Source organism: Ictalurus punctatus, chromosome 27, assembly GCF_001660625.3.
Source record: "Ictalurus punctatus breed USDA103 chromosome 27, Coco_2.0, whole genome shotgun sequence".
NCBI classification, from domain to species: Eukaryota; Metazoa; Chordata; class Actinopteri; order Siluriformes; family Ictaluridae; genus Ictalurus; species Ictalurus punctatus.
In genome coordinates, this window is record NC_030442.2 from 3,260,859 (window position 1) to 3,276,767 (window position 15,909).

A 15,909-nucleotide genomic window follows, 5' to 3' on the forward strand; every position below is an offset into this window, starting at 1 on the left:
TTACAGTATTTGAGGTTATTTCCTGCCCACGGCACGTGGTCAAGGCACCACGAAATCCACAGGCATGGTGTCTGGAATTTCACTCGCCTTGTAAAAAAAAAAATGCGAGGACAGGTGTTTAACCCAGCTGGAGGTTAAAATAGCACATCTGTTTTGTCCTACAAGTGGTGTTCTTTAGGGATCAGAAGGTTGGGAGTTCAAATCTCAGAATTCAAAGACTATCAATGGTCAATTGCTTGGTGATCTGTTTGGGTTTAATTCTGCCTGGCTTATAAGTTGCTTTACATAAGAGCATTAGCCAAACGAACCAACAAAGTAGCATTTTCTCAACAATTAGTTCATTTTTTTTTTCATCATAAGTCGACTTCTACCATTAGCAAGGTTGAGACCCATCATCTCTGGGACTGTCATTTGGGGACATCTGTGAAATTGAGAAGAGGTGGAGCTGTTTGAGCTGAGAACGTTGGAGGAACGGATGATGCATCGATCTGGTCAGGTCTGGTCTGGTCTGGTCTGGTCGGGCTCAGGGTTTCTAGAGGAATCCAGCACTGCTTCAGGCGTAGCAGGATTCAGTCCCGATCCAGTTTGGATACAGGTGCTTCAGTGTTAACACATGCTAATGTCCTGAGGAAGCGAAGCTGAACGAATCGGTAGACGAGAGGCGTTTCGATTTCGGAGAGCACACTGGTCTTGGATGGCGAGTCAGCCTGAGTGATGCTCACTTGGTATTTAAGGCGGTCATAAATAAAGGGATCTATTCATCCATGGTGAAAGAAAAAGAGATTCTTGAAAGTTGGCAAGTCAAACAATTCTCTTTCTCTTTGCCCGCTTGGTACATCTGAAAAGCTTTAGCTGCTTGTCAGGAAATAAGACGTTCCCTTAAATCACCGGACGGATGAGATGTCTGGCTGCCTCCTCTTTACCCGGTGTATCTTTTTTCGACACGTGTGGGTGTGTGTGCGTGTGTGTGCGTGTGTGTGAGGCTATGTTGTGATTTTGGACTCTCATCACTGTGCTACTGGTTTAAGCATTTGTTTCTCGTGTCCATGTTCTTTCTCGGATGCATTTTTAGCTGTTTGAGTCCTTGTCCATGTAAGTCCTTGCATGACGTTCGTCATATATACGAAGCCTTGCAGAAGTGTCGCATATCACCTCTCCACATCTTGTAGTGTTACAACCTGGAACTGAAATGGACTTCATGGTACATGTCATGAAAAATATTTGACACAAGTCCTGTGAAACCCCCCCATACTAGTGACCTAATCAGTTGAATAAAGTCAACTAATGTGTGCAATTAAAGTGCGTCATGAAATCTCGAAATAAATACACCTGTTCCTGAAGCGTTTCTTAGTGAACGTACCTAAAGAAACAGCATCATGTAGACCAAGTCCAGGACCAAGTTCTGGAAACGTATCAGGTTTATCAAGTTTGGTTATAAAATCAAATTCCAAACTTTTTAAACAACATTAAATCCATTATTTAAAGAAATGGAAAGACATTCCAGGTACCCGGTCTGAGTTACCCGAGTTCCCGTGTAAAATCAGAGACGCAACCAAGAGGCCGAGTGTAACGTTCAGCATGATGCTACCACCACAATGTTTCACTCTGGAGAGCAGTTCACAGTTCACTTTTTGCTTCCCATCAGACCAGAAAGCCATTTTCCACGCTATTTCATCTTGCATACCATAAAGCCCAGCTTTGTAGCGTCTCCGGGATATGATTATATCGCGAACAGCTTCTTGCGTCTGAGCTATGGAACTTTCCAGCTTATTTAGCCTTACCCTTCGCCCCCCTGCGCTTTCAATTTGCCCACGTGTAATTTACAATTATAATTCCAAAAACGTGTCATTAATTTATCGGACGCGGATTTCTACGACAAGCTTGTACAAATTTCAATGTCAAAATAAAGTCGGCGCTTGACACTTTAAAACGCGAATAAAGAAGTAAACGATCGGTCAGAAACCGCTGTTTTCAATCAACTCTTCCATGTCGGAACAAGTCTATTTCCCAGTCCTAAAATCATGTTGTTTTTAAACATGACTGATGAAGAGATCAGATGAGGCATACCTGAAGTGGGGCCATGTGGTGGAAAAGAAGAAAAAAAAAAAACACCCACGAATATGAGATTTCTCTGCACGTGGGAACTGAGATTTTGTCTGCCATTTGGAGTGTGTTTAAACACACACACACACACACACACACACACACACGCAAACACATTCCGAAATGCTTTTTTGGCTGAAAGAAGGTACAATCAATCCTTTTGTGACATCTAGCCTGTACTTTCCGCCTCCAGACCGCTAGAGGCCGACCTCCCTCGAATATTATCTCACTTCTTCGATTGTATTTCCTGTTTCCTGTTGATCTGCTATAAAAAAGTAAAAAAAAAAAATAAAAACCTCCCCTGCAAAGCCTTCAGCTTGCCAGCCAGTCTTGTGAGTCCGGTCCTGTGGTTTGTGGATAGGTTCTTTGTGTTTGACCGTGTCTTGTCTCGTCTCATCTCGTCTTGTGTTGAGTCTGATTCTAGACACCATTTTTATCCATTTAGCGTTGAGGAATGTCTCAGAAACAAGTTCCCGTGATCACTTACGTTCTAGTGGCTATAAACAAGCTGTTGTTCTCTCAACAGCCTCTCATTTTACTCTCTTAAAGATATTAAGAGCGTGTCATGACACTGCACCGAGCACATTAATATAAACCTGCGATTGGTCAGAGCTGCTGCTATAGAAAACGAATCCACGCTTCCGACCAATTAGATTCGAGAATTCGGGTGTTCCATCACCCTTAATATTACACGTTATGTGAATATGTCCAGAGCTAATGTTATTCTCGTGATACTGTACTCGTTTGCTTTTGAAGTTTTTCCCGTCAGCAGTCACGATGGAGTTTATCCTCCACCGGGTGCAGCGTAACCATTCCGAGCCCCTCTGCGAAAAGACCAACATGTGGAACGGCTTTCTGTAATTTGACTACTTTTACAACGCTCCCCATTTGTTTGTCCTTCTCCTTGTTATTTTAAAAGTTTGCTTTCACGGTTCTATTTTATGAGCCGTGTTACCTCGGGTAACGATGCTCGTGACGTGCACACCGTTTCATCATTTTTGGGAAGCAGACATGTCTGATTTGGCACAAGTCAAGATCATCAAGCCCTCAAGCGAGCGTCAAGCAAGAATCCCTTATTAAGAACTCGACGGACGCAGACGGGCCATGTCGTCACTTCGTCTGGCTAATCTGGACATCCTTAATTCTCAATGTTTAGCACGTGTTCACGTTGGTTTTTTTTTTTTTTTTGTAGTGATGCAAATTTTGATCCCTGAGACCTTGGGATATAATGCCATGCTCAACGCTGTCAAAATGTTGATAGATATTCCATTTACTATCACAAACAGCATTGCTATATTCTCCTGGACCAAGATTTCCATAAACATAGCTCTCCATTAAAGCATTGCTGTCTGTAATGAGAGTTTGGGATTGAAATACGTCAGTCTTCGGGACACTTCGCTAAGCACAAATTAGCATTTGCAACTGCTAAATGCTGTAAACATAAATTCCCTTCTACCAAATGCTCTGCTTATCATAAGAAGCTCTCCAGTGTGTTGTACAAGACTGGTTTAAACTGGAATATTTTCATTATTTTAAATAATACGGTCGCGTGTCTGGTTTAGTGCCATCGTGACCAAAGCTCTGGCAGTGGATTCAAATCAAACGACGCTCGGCTAAAAGCCACCAATTAGAAGGCGTCATAGGATGATGCCGAACTCACGCTACGGCTACGTTCTGTACTATAACTTAGCAAAACTTGCTAACCGACAGAAAACATGTCCTCATTACCTCGTTCTCACTTTGCAGAATGTTTTACTGTCTTATCTGTACATGTACAAGAGGTGTGTTTTTCGGAGAAAACGCAACATCTGGATTTCTAGTCATTCTAAAGATATCGAAGGCCCCAGGGGCAACGTTTGAGATGATTCTGGAAATCTGTTAGCATCTTTCACACACTATATTCTACAGGGTAATTGCTGGCAGCTGGGAAGAGTATAAGCTCATGTCATGAAGCCAGGAAGAGATCAGACCTTCAGCATGTCCTTTTTCTTGTTAAAAAACCAAACATCGTGGGGTTTTTTTTGGATATGCTTCAACACTGTTGTATGCCACTCACAGACGCTAACTACAGTGTTTTTCACTCTGATCGTTAGTTATCGCTTGCAATACAAGTCCATTCATGTGTCCACTTTATCAGGGATATATTACACCGAACGGTGAAAATAATGAAGATTAATAACACTCTTGTGCTTATGGTAAATCCGTCATGAAGTTTTGAGGGTTTTGGGTTTTTTTTTTCTTTTCTTTTTTTCTTCGCTCAACTGGATTCCAACTCCGAACAGCAGTTCAGCGCAACCAGGTGTTACTGCAATTAGAAAGGGTACGATGCGTCTTGTACGATTTGTGTTTTCGGGACAGATTTACTCCATGTGCTCTTGTAGCTAACGTTTTATGAGCGTCGCAAGAGTTTTATTTGACGTTGACGCCTGGTGCTTCTCACAAGCCTAAACCCGTGACTTATGGTGACTCGTAAAGTGCAAAAACGCATCAAGAAACTGGGGGGGGGGGAAAACGCAGCAACTGAACAGAAAACGCAACAATAATACATCAAAAATTATTCTTTAATTATTTATTAATTATTACATAGTGTAATTCTGTTTAGTTTCTTTTTCTTTTCTTCCCCCCTTTAGGCGGCTTTTTGGTATTCACAAACTCGTATTAATGCCTTGTATAGTCGAGAGCATAGCTACAATGACATCATACTGACGCACGCTGGAGCCAATCAGCAATGGGCACGCGATAAGGAGTTCATGCTGACGTGTTTTTGATTTGTCGTGGTGCTTTTAGTTGTCTTGCCTTTCGCTGTAGTAACCTAGCACACGGTAACTTACTTTAGTGCGCACGTACCTGTTTTATTCCCTCTTGATCTTATAATAATTTCGAACGACATAACGTTTCGAGGGAAAACCACGACCGCTCTTCACGGCAGCCGCGATACAATTTAGCAGAGATCAGAAAATCAGTTTCTTGAACTGGAGAATCAATTACACAGGCTGCTTTTAATTATTATTATTATCATTATTATTATTATTATTATTATTATTTCTTTTCACCTCAGCTCAACACATTTTATTCAGTTGTTTGGTGATATTTATAAGCAGAGCTGCTAAACCGCACGTTTCTGTTAGTCTGGTTCTGACGTCTGACGTCTTAATGGCCGTTCGTTGCGTTTCGATGAAGGAGTTGAAGCCCAAAATATTCTTACACGCGATGGCGTTTAGTTTCTTGGCCTCTTTCAGCGCTCCTCTCCAGACACGATTTCAAGATTGGCTCAGGAAAAATGACTTCCAGTTTTTTGGGGTTTTTTATTTTCGAAACTTGGACCTGAGAAAATGGTTTGGATAGGAGTTTGATTAAGTCCAGGAAAATTGCACCTGTCATGAGCATAAGGTGAGATGGAATTACGATTCTAGTGTCGCGAGTCCATTAATGTGAGTTTTCAATGGACTCCGAGGCCAAGGGATTAATGTGCTCATAAACAGAAGAGATTTCCACAAAGCCCTCTAGTCCATCTACCTCTCCATTGACGTTGGCGTGAACATATCTCAAAGGCCCGTTCCTGCAGTAAAAAAAGAAGACATTTTTCAGGACCTCTGGCCATATTTAGTCCCAAAATATGAAAAACGGTTCAGCTTGCCCAAGAAGAATTCTCTTCAGCGCATGCCATGTGTATTGCTAGCACAGATGTATTATCTTATAGTGCCAATATTCACCAGTAGAATGAGGCTTTGGTAGACCATTTGATTTATAGGTTTTCATCTTCTCTGACTTTTTCAGCAATTTTTGCACCTGTTACCTGAAAACCTTTTTTTCTTTTTTTTTTTTTTTTTTTTTTTTTTTTTTTTTTTTTTTTTTTACGAGAGCCCATGAGAGGATCTGGAAGGTCTGCTGTTTTTCTAACAAGAGCGCAGCACGCTTCCAGGATCGTGGGCTGTCAACACGCCGTTCATCTCCACGCACAAAACATATTTGTCATCTTTAAGCACGCCAGAACTCCTGCTGGGATACTCATCATGTGTGTGTGTGTGTGTGTGTGTGATGGCTTTTAGGGGGGAAAACCACCGTGCCAATTTAATTGAAAGCCCCGAACCACCGCCATTAGCTCATCCCCTAGTCACCTCCAGTTAAACCACCATTCGGGAATGTACGAAAAGTTCTCGGGCTCCATCTCGACATCTCTTCTTTTTAACATTCTAACCATGACGTCTCGACAGTTCTTTCTTTTGCGGTACGATGCCGTGGCCATTGGGCCCAAGACCGAAGTAAGTAAGGCTCACTGGCAGGAGGGGGAAAAAAAGGGACTGGAAAGTGTTCTGTTTAGATTTACACAAAAGGCTCAGTCATGTCCTGGATGGATTTTTTTCTTTTTTTTATCCTGATTTCCTTACAGGCTGCTTGATTTGAAATGCAACCAATGCTAATTTTCTCTACGCAAGTCTACTAAAAGCATTATAAATATTGTCCTTGTCAACAACAACAACAACAACAACAACAACAAAAAAAACACACTGGTAATGCTTTACATTCAAGATCCTTTAACTAACCATTTAATATGTTAATTAATTGCTATGAGTTGTTATTAATAATATAACTGTTTAGAAATATAATCAACACCACCTGACCAATCAGAATCCGTCAAATGATGGACAGTATTCCAGACCAGGAGCAGATTTGGCGGAGTGAAACATGTTTCCCAGTGGGATCTCAGGGTGTTCCTCAGGAATCGGCGTTCTCCTCCATGAACTTGATGCTCCATGTGGTCTGTGCTGGTAAAGCTGAGTCGAGGCCTTGGCCCATCGCAGCCTGCCAGTCGGGCTGCCCAGACAACGCGGTTAAATTCCTGACTGATTATAATTGCTTCCATCTTGAACCATCACTATTTTCATCTCTCTCCTTAGCCATCAGGGCTCAGGTTCTGCGCAAACTCCATTACACAAACAGCTGGGTGAAAGAATGCCTAGACGTAAATCGGTTATAAATCAGATCACAGCTGCTCGGGTTAATACGAAGGGACTTAATCACATCTGCCTCTTTTTTTTGCGGTTTTGAATCGTGTACCTATTACAGAATCCATTAACGCCGAGCCAGTTTAGTATTATATTTGTTCTTGGAGTCTTCAGCTCAGCGCTCACTTTATATTTTGGTTGACGAGTGCAAAAAAGGACACAACTACTGCACACACGGTCATCCTACAACCAGGAAAAAACAAGTACAGTCAGAGGTAAAACTGTAAACGTTACGTTTTCCAACGTCTCCAGGATGGAGAAGTTTACACTTTGCGGTTCTAAGGAACATGACAAGCCGTTTATAGCTGCTATAACGTACCGTAAGCAAGAACAGGAACTAGCTTCTTCAGCAAGAAATGGATAAAAAGTATGAAGTGTCTTAATTCTTTAATAATTGTTGGCGAATTGCTGCGGCAAAAGAGGAATCAAATAGTTCGTGACACGCCGTTATAGGAAAAGAATCGACTTCAGGGAGGCAGCTCTTAAAGCCTGCGAAAGCGTTTTCCCCGTCGATGGAGCATGTGTTTTGGTGCTTAGCTGAATTTTTCAGTTTCCTGTTTGGCCTCGGAAATAGAACGCCTATCAGTACAGCCTTATTACCCACAAGCCCCGGTCCTCTCTTCTCTCCCTAGGTGTTATCACGATGAACGGGTGTTATTCTGCATTTATGCAGTCCTTTATTGTGCGTGAGTCCTTTCCCAGCACACTGAACTTGTCACGTGACCCTCTGGAGTGTCCCAAGGGTTTGGGGTTTCGTCGAGCGGTATGAAAACCCAAGGAAGAAGGCGCGCTCTGCGCCGCAGCCGCTTTACCAAGCCGCGTTTCTGTCGTTAATCTCGATTGCGCTCTCGGTTCGTGACATTTCGGGTCGTAAACCGAACGCCATGGAGAAACATTAAGTCTAGTGGAAAATATGCAAATACCACAAAGCGCACTACATCATCTGTAAGAGATATTGTTTGAGAAAGTTGGTTTTAATATCTGTCCTGATACTGACACGCTTTATAGAAAATATTATTACAAAATAATTAAAAAAAAAACTCTAATCAGAGAATGCGCATCGCTGACAATTATTTGCTTTAATCATCGTTTACATGCCATCAAACATGTTGTATATAATTGCTAGCAGCTATATGCAGGCTGGAATCTGGACTTGAACCAGTCATATGGGTTTTTCAGTGGAAGGGTGGGGGGGGGACAGTACAGCTGTTGAAAATAGCAGAAACATGACTCATGAGACCATATCATACCCTCACACCACACCACACAGCGAGTCTACCTGAATATGTTCTGTAACATTAGCTTTGGATATGAATGGCTAATAAATGTACCGCGTATTACACATTCTCATGTTTTTGTTTCTTAATCACTCAAAACCAGTGTGCTGCCATTAAGTGTGAATTAATTTCTTTCATGATGACATATGTGTGTGTGCAACCTGTTCTCCAGATGTGGAATATTTAATTGAAAGGTCCAGATCCATCTCTCCTGGAGTGAAGCTGGAGGCAGGCTGCACCCCCTGTGGATTTATCCTTGGCTTGGACGAACAGTCATACTGGCATGTTAGCCAGGTTGCAACATCTTCATGGCGTTTCTTCTTTACGTCCGAGAAAAGCCGCTAGGACAGTAAGGAAGGAAGAAACAAGCAAACAAATATACATCCTGTGTTGGCTTTATCTCACGAGAAATCCTCGCACAATGCCTCATATTAAGTGGTTGAAGCAATTGAACTTGGTACATGGTGAAATGTCTAGAGAGTAGGAACCGTTCCTATTAACCCTAACGTTAACTTTATTACCGTACTTGCAAATTTATTACTGTTTATATTGCCATGAATTCAATCCCGATGCATGTTCATGCATTTGCAATGTGTTTTCGTTCCTGTTTTTGAACCCGTCACCGCGTCCCCCATTCCGTCATTGGTTTGTTACCCGACTGTGTTCACCTGTTCCATGTTAGCCCATGTTTGTCCACTTATATCTTGGTGTTTTAGCTTATAATTCCAAAGACTTCTTGTGCATTTATATCTTGTCAGTTTTGTTTTGTATATTCTTCTTCTTCTGTCTTGGATTACGATCATAGAGTATTTTTCACTCTAATTTGCCTGTTGCTTGACCCCTGCTAAAGACAATGAAAATGATTCCTGGATTGCTCCAAAGCAAAAAACAAAAACAAAAGCAGCACTGAGTTCTTGCATTTGTGTCTTGTCACCCGCTGCATGTTATGCATGTGATCTTCTTGATCGCTAACCCAGTCATTTTTCTGTCATTTGCCAGGAAACCATCTGAACATCAATGATCAAGCTGGAGTTCCTCCATTTGGTGTGTACTTTTGCAGTATTCAACCTTCCCTCTCCCTCTGTTTTCAGTACTACTCAACACTAACATGAGCAAAAAAACATATTTTCTTATCCCTTTGACTTTCCACCCAAAGCCATTTTCGGAATAATTACATTTTTTATTTATCACATTAAGTATACTCACCCAATTTTGTTGTCACTGAGTAACAAGGAAGACTAAAGACCAGTCTCTTTACCAAGGCTTTTAAAAAATAAATAAATAAATAAATAAAAATATATTATTTTAATCGTTTTTTAAAAATTCCCTTGACTTACATTTCTTTTCGTGCCTCCCATTCTAACCACTCTCTGTAACCATAATATTGCAGTTTTTTAAATATTTATTTATAATTTATCTATAAACACATTATGAATTTTACCATAATTAAAGTTGACGGAGTTTTATTATTGTTATTTTGTGGTTTTAGTTTTTTTGCTCTGCAGAACAGCAGTGACTGGTTTTTCAGGTCCAAGCACCGCATTCCCTTTAGGTCTGCTATGAGCTAAGACACTTTCAATCATTTGACTCCTTCTTTTGAGGGAACCAATCACTGTCATCTCAAATGACCAGAGAAATGTTGGAGACCTGTTTGCAGTGTTTGGGAACTGTTTCTATGTATGCATAGTCAAGGGTTTTTATCATTTTTTCCTATGATTAGTGCCCAGTAGAGTACAGCTCAGCTCAGTTTCTACTTGGGAGTCCCACATTGAATTGGCCAGAACTATTATTGTATCAGCTCCTACTTTATTTGACACATTGTTGCTGCTGGACTCATAAAGGGACCCCACGGACCTGCTTACGCAAATCTATATCTCCGTGCCATCTGTAGATATGATTCCGAGTTTCCTGACATTAGATACTACATTGTGGAGTATGTGAGAGAGTGTTGGGTCTACACATGCTGCCAAAGTCCTTTTAGCATCTGGGACCTGCTTCTTTTTGAAGCATGTATCAGGTTTTTACTAGTTTTCTTGTTTAAAGTTCAAGGTTTGGGAGATCCCCTGCATCATTGGTTCCCCATCGCTCCACTGGCCAGTGCTTCTGTGGATACAGCTGTGCATGCACGTAGTTTGGTCTTTTATATAAATCTGTAGCTAGAACTGCACAAAGGCAAGCAAATAAAAGTATTTTTATCGGGAATATTTTTCTGACCAAATTCGGCTTCCAGACCTAATTCGTCTATGTAATATCTCCATATCTGATTACTCAAAATAACTCAGGGGTATTTTAGTAAATGATGTGATTATTATACCTAATTTTGGAGATGCATGCATTAGCCCTTTATCACAATTAATCAAGTCTATCAAGCTGCTAGGCCCTTCACTGTTATGTAAGCTGTACACATTTTTTTGTTCTTTTCTTGTACTGTTCTTAATAAGATGCCAGTACTTTTATGTGCAAATAAGTATAGAAGCAATGGCTGCAGTTTTTCTCATTGTGATTCTAATACGTACCTCTTGAGTTGCTGGGTTTCACAGGAACAAGCCCCTATTGGTTAGTGAGTTTTGAAATTTTTTCAACTCGAAGTACTGGTAGATGTCATGAGTTGGTAGCCACACTCTTTCACCCGGTTGGTATTATGGTGCCTCCTTGTAGTAGTGATGACCTGTTGGTCCTCTGATGACTCCACATGTACATGGGCTTAGGCAAATATCTCCTCACTGCATATGTTCCACTTGTCTATCCCCAGAACTTCATCTTTAAAGGTAATCCGTGGAAACAAGTAAGGCTGGTTACTGAGGAGCTACATGAAGGGCTATAGAATGGTGGATGAGAGGACTAAAGGGTTTTGGGCATACGGTATTTTGATCCATTGGGGAAGGCACCCCTGCCCATAAGGTGAGACTTCCATAAAGACCCTCCATAGCGGTGAGGTGAACTGCATACCTTGGTCAGACACAATGCCATCATGAAGACATGCTTGAACGTAGTTTATCCTCAGTTTGTTATATAGTAGGAAGACCTGGGAAGGGTTCAAGAAAAAATACTGTAAAGAACCAGTAGGTCACCACTGGCATTGTGGTGTTATCTTCAGATTCTGGAATCAGTGACTGACAAGAGAGACCAGGGCCTTTGGGCAGCTCTGGGCAGCATTTATAACATAATGGTAGGTAGCTGGTGAGGGGGTCATGGCTTGAACAGAAACAAGACATGACTGTACATACTTATATACATCAGTTTGAATAGTGGGCCATTATAACACTGATGTTAACAACTCTTGGGTGATACCATGGTGCGTAGCAGCTGTCTGGAACATTGCTGAGGAGTTTGATACAGATGGTACAGGGTCACCAGCTGCAGTGATTTATTGATCTACGTACCAGAGAATTTGTTTATATATATATATATATATATATATATATATATATATATATATATATATATATATATATATATATATATATATATATAATCCTGTAGTGAATAAAAAAACACTCTTGGCAAGGAGAAAGACATTGGGCTCTCTGGATCTACTCTACTTTTCAGTGATCTGTGACTGTTGTAAAGGGATGGCAAGCCCACTCCAGTCAGTGTCTCTGGTCCTCCAGGGCCAGTCATAGAAGACTTCATTAAGATGGATTGGAACATTGATGGGGTATTGGCTGAGCCAAATAGCATGACAAGATATTCCTAGTGCCTCTCATAGTAGAAGCCAGCGTTCTACTTGCCATCTAGTCTCTCTGAAATCTTAACAGTGGCTCCTCAAAATACTACAGCAACAACCTTCCTTGCTTGTTCATCCGGCAGGCTATAATTTCAAATATAAATACCCAAGCTCTTGCAATGATTTGAGATTACCCCAGCAAGCCAGGCATTTTGATGACCGGTCTTAAGATCCCATCAGGTAGGACTAAGCCAGAAGATTCACTTGCCCTGGCTTTTGGCTACTACTATCCTACTCCAGTCTGGATTAAGTGTTGTCTTTTGAAATGAGAGTTGGATTTACTACTGTCCTTTACTGTAAATGTAATGAAGCAGGTCGGAGGATATGTCAATGGTAGAAATCTGAGAACTATGACAGTCTTTGACCGGTTTGGCCTGGATGATCCTTTTTGTTGTCACACAAATCAATCATCAGTGAACTTCATTTAGCTATAAGTTGTGATCCTGTCTCTCGCTCTTTTCTGTGCTACCAGACCGTTCTTTATTTTACTGTGCTATCAAGACACTCTGTTTTTAGGGTGACTTTTCATTCTTTTGTTTTATCAAGCTTCCAGACACATATGATGGTTATTTGAGTAGTGTTACACGAAACCTCCTCTGAGTAATTCCAGACTGCCGTTGTTCAAATACATGGCGAGTTTTGTATTTTTGTCTTTTGTAGCAGCGGCTAAACAAAAGCAGAGCAGCTCGGAGCCAGGAAGTGTCTCTTAAATTGCTTCCCAAGAGTATGGACTTTCAACAGGAACTCACTCTGTCTGAACTCGCTCTTTGTTTTCTTTCATTTACATGTTTATCTTAAATGACAAGAATGCTAAACCTCATGTTATTAAACCCAGATTGAAGATGTCCTGTTCAGTTCTGTCAAAAACAAACCAGATGGACATTCATTATATATATATATATATATATATATATATATATATATATATATATATATATATATATATATATATATATATATATATATTTATAAGATTGGGCATCTTGTCTTGAATGTCACATTTGTACATTGGAGACACTTTGCGAATCCTCTAGTAGCCCAAATATCAGCGACTGCGCACTTATTCCATTCATGTATACAGTACATTCCCTTTGCACACATATTCACCATGTCAGTTGTTTCCACTGACGGTTTTTCTCATTAAGAGCACTGTGCAAAAACACCTAACAGAGCCAGAACAAAAAATCTAACATGAGCACATAAAGGTAGTTGCCAAAGAACCTTATAGGATCTTTTGAGAACTCTAATTCAGGTGAAGGTTTATCAGAATTAGCAAAAAAATCTGTTCAGGACATATGCTTAGTGAACTTTTGCTCCCATCTCTGTAAAAGTCTTTATTTGTTTGAACCCCCCTGTGTCCTGCTCCTGGAAAGTTGTTTGGTTTAAACACCGGATGAAAAATTTGTGAAGGAACTATTTGGCCAGTACTTGCTTTTTTTTTTTTTTTTTTTTTTTTTTAAATCTCCTTTAACATTTGCTGGTTTGAAGGGCAGTGTTCCTTTTATAGTGGTGTGTGCTAGAAGCTCAGTGGTATTCAGGGGTCTTGATGCTTGCCAAGTGTTGATTATTTAATCCCGCTTTTGGCTTGTGTTCAGTTCCTGACCACCTTAAGGTCCCTGGACCAAGTCGTTTCTCATTACTTAATATTTGTCACTGTGAGTGAATTTGGGGTAGTTTACATTTTCAGCCACAGAGCAGGGCTAATGCGATTAGCATTAGATTTACTTTGGAATATTTATTAACAGGGAAGCATGTCTCCCAAAACAGATAGCGAAAACTCAATTTTTTCCTTCGTCTTGAAACAGTTTTCCCTCTTGGGGAACAGAATCAACAAAATGCTAATGCAAAAACTTCATGATGGTCTTCTCTCTCATTCTCTTCCTTATTGATTCTGCAAAAAAAAAATTTATGTCTCCTTTCTTGATGATTAATGACTTATTGGACCACATGCTTTGGACTGTTTTCTGGAAAAATGTTCTGTCCAAAATAGAAATGTGTGTGTGTGAGTTGCTGAATAGAGAAACAGTGTTTTTGATTACATCCCAGAGAGGCTCTGTTTTGGAAATCTAAGGTTTGTTAAGGTCTTTTCAGTCTTGTTGTCATGTTTCTTTGGCTGCTTTAGGTTGAATAGAGAAGACGGAACATTCCAGAGGAATCCCCCATCATAAATCCTTAGGAGAATGGGATAGCCCAAGCAAGGGAACTCTGGAGATATCTCATCGCTAGGACACATCATCCAAAAAAAAATGGAAATATTAACAAATAAAATGTGTCAAAGTTACTGAGAAACAATTCGCATGATTTCACAGGTATAATGCTATCTAGTTTATTATTTGGACATCACAAGTGCCACAATCTATTAGGAGGGAAATGGTTTTGTCGGCCATAAAGCATCTAAGAGGTTCAAACATCTGGATTTGAAAGCCGCTGGCAACACAGATTCATGTGTTAAAAAAACTCTTTTTGATGCTAAATATCTGTGATTAATTAAGCATTAACTATGATGAAAAGCTATGAGAACAACATGGGTGTATCAGATCACACAATAATTGACAGTGGTGTCTCCATGGCAACAAAAAACAACTCCTATAGTGCTAGAAAAGTGTGTAGGAATGACAGACTGAAGCTTTCTCAATGCAGTTGTGAGTTTCTGAAAAAAGTGAGGATTTTGTCCATATTTTGTAACATCATGATCCTTAGTGATTTGTGTTCACTCTGGTGCTTTCAGCTTCCTGCTTTCAGCTAGTTGAAAAAGTTACACTGATCTGCAGTCTTCGGCACTGTGACACGGCACATGTCACATCCGGTTTAATCAAATAGACTAGCATGAGTGTTGCTGTCCTCTCATTTGAATGTCTTATTAATCATTTATTAGGGTCGTGAGTTTTGGAGGTGAAAATAGGGTGGTCGTTTGTGACAATTACAGAAAATTGTCGTGACAGTTGAAAAACTGGGACAGTTCTGCCAAGGTGCTTTCTCTAACTCAAGCCCAGCCACCTGCCACTTCATCAGTCTGGCCCTTTCGTTTTGCGCATGATGTAATGAAAGCTTTGAAATCCAATTCCAGGCAAACTTTTCTTTTGGGAATAAACTGAAGATGATTTGTATGAACATCCTCTATTGCATCGATTACACAGTTGCTAACTGTAATAATTGACCTTTTAATACGTGCTACATTAGAAAACGCACAGGCCGGGGGGGGGGTTTCTACTAAATGACACAGTAAATAATTCTCTGGATGTGACTTGAGATCGGTGGTCCTAGAACACATAACATGATCTTTAATTTGACCGAGATTTGATTGGGATCTTGTACAGTGTGACAATTAATATTCTTAAGACTGCTGAAATCACACCGTCTAAAACGGCATTTATGCTTTAAATCTGTATTCGTGAGGGCAACAGACAGAAGACAGAACTATGAATATTGGACAAATGGTTGGGTAAATTACGTCTACAAGTTTTCTGGGCTGTACAGCACATGCAAAAACTCATTACTAAGAGAAACAAACCACACAACACAGACCAAGTCAGACACACACCCCAGCTGGTTTTCCATTCGGTAAACACAGGCAGCTTTCAACACTTCTGATTTTATAATAGATTATTCAAGGGCTCATGGTCACTGGATGCCAAAACAAGCAAGTGTGCGTGTGTGTTAATGACAGACAGACCAACAATTAGTTGAAGATCCATCCATCCATCCATCTTCTATACCGCTTAATCCTTTTCAGGTTCACGGGGAACCTGGAGTGTATCCCAGGGAGCATGGGACACGAGACGGGGTACACCCCGGA

General features: G+C 40.5%; 1 long non-coding RNA gene across 1 annotated transcript in view; it reads left to right on the forward strand.

The window, feature by feature from the left end:
- Window positions 1-8,870: 8,870 nt before the first annotated feature.
- The window catches only part of LOC108259458 (uncharacterized), a 34,614-nt gene continuing 27,575 nt past the window's right edge, over window positions 8,871-15,909 (forward strand). The window contains exon 1 of the long non-coding RNA XR_008393658.1: window positions 8,871-9,430. This is a non-coding gene — a long non-coding RNA (uncharacterized LOC108259458). The remainder of the gene's footprint in view (window positions 9,431-15,909) is intronic.